Raw genomic sequence first — 9003 nt, 5'->3', positions numbered from 1 at the left:
TATTCTGAATAGCTTTTCCTGCTATTTATACCAGCTTGTATTTAAAAAGTAGTTTCAACTGGGTTTCTGCCAAGCCCAGGACAAGTCTGTTGTCTCGATGACATATATGAACATGTAGTTTCTATCATGCAAAACAATAAAAGAAAGAAAAAGAAAAGAAAAAACAAAACCGAGCAGACTCTCCATTGTTTCATTGATAAATAAAGCAATCAGTAATGTGAAAGTTCTATTCTGCCTACATCAGTATAGCTTTCTGGCAGCTGTGTTTGTTTTTCCCTGCTCCCCCTTCCCTGGATTTTTCATTTATTTCCGTTTGACCCTGCCAATCTGGAGTATATGTTTCAATTTCCGTAAGTTTCAAAATACACTCATGTCAGTTTCAACTGTTCTTTATATATATGAATAATTGATTGGGATAATAAAAGTAATTTGTCAAGAGAAAGATATTACCCTCTAATAAATGCCAGCTATGTGTCAGGTGTTATAATTGGTATCACATATACAGTACTTCATCTAATCATGGCTTCAGCTTTGTGAAACATATGATATCAACACGTGAAGAAACATGCCCAGAGAGGGCAACCACTAGCTGAAGGTGACACAGTTGCTAAGAAGCATAATCAGGAGTTGATACTTGACTTCTCTCAGAAAACCTATTGAGTTATATCTACTAAATAAGGCTGACTCTCAGTCATTCAAGCTGTCTATGAAACTTCAATTGACTGACTACTGACCTTTTGTTCAAGGGCATACTGCAGTAAAAACATTCCAAGCTATTCTATACGAGAAATAAAAATTAGGTTCACCTAATTTATATACAAAATAACCAGTTGACTGAATTTCTATTTAAAAAATCTTTACACATTGTGCAGATGCAGCCCATGTGTGTATAGTTCCAGAGAACACTATGAAAATTGACAAAGGTGATTTACAAATTTTCTTAGTCTATCTATACGAAAGAGACACTAAACATGCTACATTGAATCTGTGCATATTACCTCTCACCAATGTGCCTGTTTATTGCTAGTAAGGGTTGGCGATTATGATAACTGTAATCCCTTGCCAGAAATATTACTTGCTTAACATTTTATTTTGCTTGCATGTATATATTTTTGATATCGGGTGGACATTTTTAGCAAATGATATCTAAGTCTGATCCTTTATATCAGGGGTCAGCAGATGTCTTTTGTAAAGAGCCAGATTGTAATTATTTTAGGGGTTGTGAACCATATAGTCACTGTCAAACTCCTCAACTTTGCTGTTGCATTGCAAAAGCAGTCATAGATCATACATATATGAATGAGCATGGTTGTATTTTAATAAGACTTTATTTACAAAAACAAGTGATGATCTGGATTTGGCCAAAGAGCTATAATTTGCCAAGTTTTGCTTTATAGTGTGATCTGATTAGGTGCGCATTCTCACACAACACACACATACACCATATTTATTTTTAAAGAAAACGAATCATTACCAAGATGCCTTTTTGAACAGCTTAATATGACCCAAATCTTATATGAAATTGCTAACATGCAAGTGAAGATGATTTAATTCTTCCCTAATGTTAGCACTATTTTTCTGAATAAGCTACAAAATAATTAAAATGAAAGTTGGCTGTGTTGTATTTGAGAAAGAAATGATAGGCAATAGATTACAGATCTCTTTAGTTTCCATTGAAAACTGAGTTAAATTAGCTCTGCACTGGCATGATTCTATAAAGGAATTCGTTAGAAGCATTTGTGAAACAATACAGTCTAAGGGCATTTTTCTGTGTATACTATTGCCATAATTAAGAGTCTGTCCACATTTTCAAGGGTTATTTTAAGGCTTTTCCAATTTAGCCTTATATAGTCTAGAGATTAAAACCTGGTAAATTAATTGACCCTGGGTTGTGGTACAGATGGGAGGGGGACTTTAGAAGATTGTTTTCTAAACTAATTAGTCTGCTGGGCCATTATAAATAGATGCTTATTTTGTTTAATGGTTAAGACTTCTAAATATTAAGAACTATTAAGTAAGTTTAGCAAAAGTCCACATGTTCAATGGTTGACTTACATTTAAGTATTTCAAGCTTTCATCCCAAAGATGTGGCTTCAAAATTTCAAAATGTTTTTTTAAGGGAATTCTAAGGGATATTTTGATAGTATGCTTGGATTTGAAACAATAGACTGAAGGTGATGCACAGAATACATCTAGAACATAGAATTCCAAGAGGCAGAATGCACATCATGCCTTAATAAAATATGATAAACTTTTGAATAAAATGAGTGGTAATTCATTTGGGAGTGTATATATGTTATGCCTTTCTCAAATTGAGTATGTGCCAATTATATGATATAAAATGAGATCATTAATGAACCATTTCCTAATCAAGTGTAATAAAATGTTTGGATTATTGGAAAAAAGAGTTTTATAGTGCTTACTAATGTCCATCAACCTATGCAGGAAATATGGACAATTGCCTATATTTCTATTACCTTTTCTTTAGATATGTTTATGAAATTATGCAATTCAAAACATAATTGAATCATACGTCTCATATAAACTTTGCCTAACATGCTAGCTCAAAATATTTGAATAAAGCTCAACTTCCATAGCATGGGGCTCAAGGCCCTCACAATCTAACCCCAGCCTTATTCATTGCTCATTCCTTCCCTCTACTCTACCCTTTATTTCAGCCAAATAAGACTGACTGCCTTTTCATGAATACACCTTGTATTTGCTGGCCCCTTACTTTTACTCACCTTGGAAGAGAAATTTAGAAAATATAAATTACAGTACTCTTAAAAATCAATGGAAACTTTTAACTGCAGAGTCAAATACCAATCATATGATATTTTAGCAATATAGTCTCAAAACCTCATCTTTGCTTACTTGCTTGTCACACATCGTAAGTGTGAAATGCTTCAGCTACCACTACATAGTTCCCTTTTTATCTATCAGTCCATAAAATATTTTATTCCTCATGCAATGTTACCAAGTCTGCCATCTTGGCACATAAATGATTTTCATATTTAAGGGATTTATTTGTTAAAATATGGGAGATCGTGAATTTTGAGCCTCTTGAATGGAAACTTGTGTGGGTACGGATGCATACGTGTATTAAGAACCAGCATAGGCTGGGCGCGGTGGCTCACGCCTGTAATCCCAGCACTTTGGGAGGCCGAGGCAGGTGGATCACAAGGTCAGGAATTCAAGACCAGCCTGACCAACATGGTGAAACCCCATCTCTACTAAAAATAAAAAAAATTAGCTGGGCATGGTGGTGTGTGCCTGTAATCCCAGCTACTCAGGAGGCTGAGGCAGGAGAATCGCTTGAACCCAGTAGACAGAGGTTGTGGTGAGCCAAGATGGCACCACTGCACTCCAGCCTGGGCGACAGAGTGAGACTCTGAAAACAAAAACAAAAACAAAAACAAAAACAAAAAAACAGCATAATCCCATAGCCTGCCTGACTTGTTCCTCTGTTTTATTCTCTCTGTCTATAGGATGAAGTATGTTTATTCTGATGACAATTGAGAATAAAACGTAAGAAAGCTGAGGAGAGTATCTCAGCCTAGGGTTAACTAGCCACCTTAAACCTCTAGGGAAACCTCAAGATTTTCTCTGCTTCAACCTCTACCAGTAGTACAAAGGAAAGAAAATATGATTGGTGCAAGGGAATCTGGTGGGAGGAGAAAGGGGATTATCAATAATTAATAATAATAATGTATATTTATTGATCATTTACTATTTGTAAGGTACAATGTTTAGTATTCTACTCACATAACCTCATTTGATGCTCAAGACAACCCTATGAGGTAGCTGCAGTTAGTTCATACCACTTTAGGGATAGAGAATCTGAAACTCAGAAGAGAGGTGATATACTTATTGAGCTCTTACTAAGCACCAGACACTGTTCTAAGTCATCTTTGTCTATTATTTAATTTAATCTTTATAATAATTCTATGAACTAGATGCTATTATCTTCATTTTGCAGAAGAGAAAATGATGGAAATCCAGGCCTTCTGATTTGTGAGCTTGCAGTCTTAATCCCTACACTCTCTAGTAGCTTCTTTTTGTGTTTTCTTCTATTGGAATTGCCTTTTTCTGTCTGTATTACTTAGCACTGTTTGGTTTATATGCATGTCTATATGCATCCAATTTGTCTCTTGGCCCTCTTGATAGGTATTTCCTACCAGATTCTCCATGTCCAGGACTACCAAGTAGAATCAGGATGAGAGAACTAAAGCAAAGATCCCTTAAAAATGGCCTCTTTTGGGCTGGGCATGGTGGCTCCCGCCTGTAATGGTAGCACTTCGGGAGGCTGAGGTGGGCGGATCACGAGGTCAGGAGGTCAAAATCAGCGCGGCCAATATGGTGAAACCCCATCTCTACTAAAAATACAAAAATTAGCCAGGCATGGTGGTGCGTGCCTGTGGTCCCAGCTACTCAGGAGGCTGAGGCAGAAGAATTTCTTGAACCCGGGAGGCAGAGGTTGCAGTGAGCTGAGATCATACTACTGCTCCAGTCTGGGCAAGAGGGCGAGAGGGCGAGACGGTGAGAGAGCAGGACTCCACCTCCAAAACAAAAAACAGAGACTTCTCTCAACTTTATGTACATTTTTGAGAAAGGAGTTCTTACAGTTCCGTAACTTGCTATTCCAGGATGTCTCTCTCAATCAGAGTGGTAAGATCCAGAAACTGTATAAGGAGAAGAATTGGCCATATTTCTCTATTTGAAATGAAACTTGAACTTGGAGTCACTTCTCCTGGACACTTCTGTCTTAGTCTCAGAAGCTGTCTACCATGTACCTCTTTTATAGTACGTGCATCTGCTAAAAGTTAAATTTTGGATGGAGTGATCTTTCTTAAACAAAAATGAATTAGAAAAAAACAAGAGTTTCTAACAAATGTTATGGAATATGATATGAGTTAAATCAACTAGTATATGTGTCTTCTGATATTAAGAAGCTGATTTCTCAGGCAAAGTTGTTTTCAAGTAGTGTAGTTGGGAACTTTTTCATCAATTTTACTCTGATGGACCGTCTGTTGGCTGTCACAGGTTTTCACCTTCAATAAATCCTGTGAATTTGATAAACTTTGCATTACTTTTATTTGTAGTTATTGTATAAATGATGTTGAAGACTTGAATGGAACTTCCTTGTAACTGTACCTAAGGTTCCAATTTTTCTGATTTTAAATTAAGGTAATCTGGTAGCTCAAATATAAAGTACGTTGGGAATTCTTTATTCTCCTTATGTCTATTCGTTTGTAGAAAACAATGACTGAGTATCAAACTATTTCCCCAAAAATGTTTTCTGTGGTTTTCAGCTTATAAAACACTAATTTCTGTTTTTAGTCAGCACAAGTGGTATTTAGGCTATAATATCTAAAAAGTAAAGTCTTTTACTGTTTTCAAACTTTGGGACTTCATTTCTGAAGGATCTCGAAAATTATTCTAACCACAAGCTATTTCTATGTAAACACATATTAGAAACCAGGAAAAATAAACATGACTTTTTTCGTGAATGTCATGATCCTCAAAGCCCTGCTTTTGTACTTCAAGTATAATATATCTGTTAGGTGTCTGGATGGCAAGAAATGGAAACTGACTCTTGTCAAATTAAAAAAATAAAAAGAAACCTATTGGAAGGACCTCAAGGGATCATAGAACCAAAAAATATATATATGGGAGGACCAGACTTGGGAAATGTAAGATAGCAAGGCATTTCTGGAAGAGCCAAGAAGCAGAAAGCGTATCTATTGTCTTTCCCCCCACTGCAGCCTTGTTCCATTATTGCCACTGCCAATGAAACACTATGCCATTTACCATGAAAGGACCTGAACTGAACTTTTATCTTTGTGTCACTTATTCAAGATTCAAAGTCAAAGGTGGAAGCGTCTCATTGGCCCTTCCTTAACATGTACCCAAAGCCTCTATTAGAAAATGCAAAGAATGGCATTGCCCCACTTTTGTTTTCAAATGATAAGGCCCGGCAAGTACTGCATAATACAAGGACTACATATATTGGAGGATTTACCCCCAAAAGGAAAGGAGTTGGATGCTAGATAGATTAAAAAAAAAAAAAAAGGTCAAATATTCACTACACACAGGTCAATGAGTAGTACTCCATCTCGTTTAGTCTTATGTAAAACTATGACACTATTCTTCTAAAATAAGTCAGATTTTGATTTCAATATGCAGTTTTTGGAGTTCTAAAGGAGGTTATCTTAATTTCTAATTTATGTCTGTTTATCTATATGCCCTAACAAAAAATGGGATCTATTTAAAAGGGCTCAGTAGGGCGAACTTGAAAAAGCTTAACATTAGCAGTCAGACAAGACTAAGTTCATTAATCTTCGCCAGCTGTGTGATCTTAAATAAGTTCTTTAATACCCTCCTGGGCCTTAATTTTCTTGTCTGTTAAATGGGAATATGGCCTCCTGGGCTATATTTATTATGAGAAGCACATGACATAATGAAAAATTGTGCTAAGTACCTAGTCTTCAGCGTATAGTAGTATTTGTCCCCATACAGTAAATGTAAGTTGCTAAGTGTGCACATGTGAAGTCACAGATTAATTTGATGCTATGTGAGTTTTTGATAGCGAAATTTTTTTAAAATGTGGGTATTTTATTCAACCTGACCATATAACTGATTGAATTTTTCACTTCGTCTAACTTTTCATATAAAGTTTTATTGCCTAAACTGAATGTTGTATGGGCTTAAGTGAAGTTGAGAAATAGCATCATAATGTTGAATTACTGCTGATTTACCTCATGAGCAGTCTATCTTAATAAACTCCCAAAGTACAAAACCAAGCCATGTCTTTTGGTTTTCTGGAAGCAATTTATTTCAGATGCAATTCTTAGCATTCACAGGATTTAGGCACTCTTGTATCCTGTGTGACTTTTCTTATCTTCTTTATAGAGTTTTTATCCTCAGATTTGATTAACCTTTTGATTTTTAGCTTTATTAAAAATCACTTCATGGACCTTAATCATCTATGTCAACTTAGAGTTGACTAAGAATTTGGGAAATTATTTCAGGTTTAAAACATTTAAATCTTCACTGGCTTCTTTGATAAGTTGCTTCAGTATTTCGATGACTCAAGAGTTCAGATATTTCTAAAGACTCCACTATTCCTGTTTGTTATATACCCCATCTATGCCTAGGCTTATCTCATCCCCAATCTTAGACAACTAATTAGCAGTGGAAAAAATATTGGCTGATGTTAAACAGTTTTTGTTTGTTCTTGCTTTATCTTGCTGTCTGCTGAGATTCCTATTTTTACTTTTTTTCTGAATTGTTACTGATATTTAGAAAGTCTCTTTGCTGCAGCCTTCCTATAGGCAGTTCTGCAATTCGAGCACAAATGATATGGTAACACGCACTTTACTTACTATTGTGATAGTCACGCTGTGCTCTGAGCAATACCAAATGTAGAATATTACCACTCAGATCACATTTACATCAGCTAAATATTTGTACAATACAGATATCAGAGTATATTATGTTGAAGATGAAAAGAGCAGTTAGAATGTTGCAGAAGACCGTAAATTAACTTCCTTCTATACACAGACACTTACCTCTTTGATCTAGGGCATTGGAGATCCCTAGGAAACATGTTGCGAAGCTAACTCTAAATTGGTAAATGTCGAATATCTAGTGGATTTCAATACACCATTTCCTCACAAATGTTTAAAGTTAAGGATAGATAATGTGCTTGTAAATGTCTAACAGCTAGCTTAGGGTTTGGGTGGGGAAATATAATTCATAGCATTTGCTGATCTTCATACTATATATATGTATTCTCAACATGGCCAGTTTCAAGCTACCAATAGGAATGTAGAGTTAGGAAAAATACAAACATGTCTCATGAAGAATTAAGAACTGGCTCCTGCACAGCACTGTATATGTGTCTATCTACAAACACACACACACATAGAAAGCATTCCATTTCACAGGAAACAAAACCATCATACAGTATGGTATGACAAAATGATCTTCTACAGTCAATATAAAGTATTAAAAATTAGTGACAGCTCTTTTATTTAAAAGCAAAAGCAAGCTCTTCTATCACCCAGCCCACAGTTCAAAAATCGTTCAAAGGAGTGAAACAAACGAACAAGCAAGAAATGCTACTTTTTAAAGTACAGTCTATGGAAAAGCCATTTTATACGCTAATTAGTACACTATTATTGTGGTCACAAGTCAGATGCTTTTTTAAAAAATAAGAAACAGTCAGTGGGCAAATGACGCCACTTGATTGAATCCTTTACTTAAGACAAGGCAAAACTAGGATGTTCTTAGAAGGACTTTCTAAAGAGTGACCTCTCATGTCATGAAAACAAAAACAAACACACTTGGCATGGATGCTCAATCTGCTTAACATGCTTTGTTAAGTGAATGAAGAGAACAAACATCACAAAGCTTATGAATGTCCTTTTCATATTCAGCGAACTGAAACTATTTGGGCCACTGAGGGACAGTGTAGCATAAAGCAATATATTAAGTTTGTAGGAGAACAGGAACCCCATGACCTACACATTTTACACTCATTTGTATGGCAGGCACTGTCATGCTGGCCATTTGCATTGAGACAGCAATTTTTTTGCATGACCAGTCTTCTCTTAGTGATAAATATAAATCTCCGTTGTCAGAGACTCATAAAACGGCAGGAATGGAGGGGGTTTTGATTGGAGAGGAGCTGGATATTATCACAATCCTGCAGAGAACATAATTAGAGGGGAGAGTAATATGGTCAGATGCTGAAAAAACGAAAACGTTTCTCCTGAAGTCCAATAGTCCGTATACCTCATTCAATATTCCCTTTGTCCCACCCCTTGCCACTACAGGAAGATCATCCACATTGTTGAATATACTACTACTGGGCTGGGCACGGTGGCTCATGCCTGTAATCCCAACACTTTGGGAGGCCGAGGCAGGTGGATCACCTGAGGTCAGGAGTTCAAAACCAGCCTGGCCGACATGGTGAAACTCCGTCTCTACTAAAAATAC

The sequence above is a fragment of the Rhinopithecus roxellana genome, chromosome 7 (assembly GCF_007565055.1).
Source record: "Rhinopithecus roxellana isolate Shanxi Qingling chromosome 7, ASM756505v1, whole genome shotgun sequence".
NCBI classification, from domain to species: Eukaryota; Metazoa; Chordata; class Mammalia; order Primates; family Cercopithecidae; genus Rhinopithecus; species Rhinopithecus roxellana.
Note: the sequence above shows the minus strand (reverse complement) of the source record.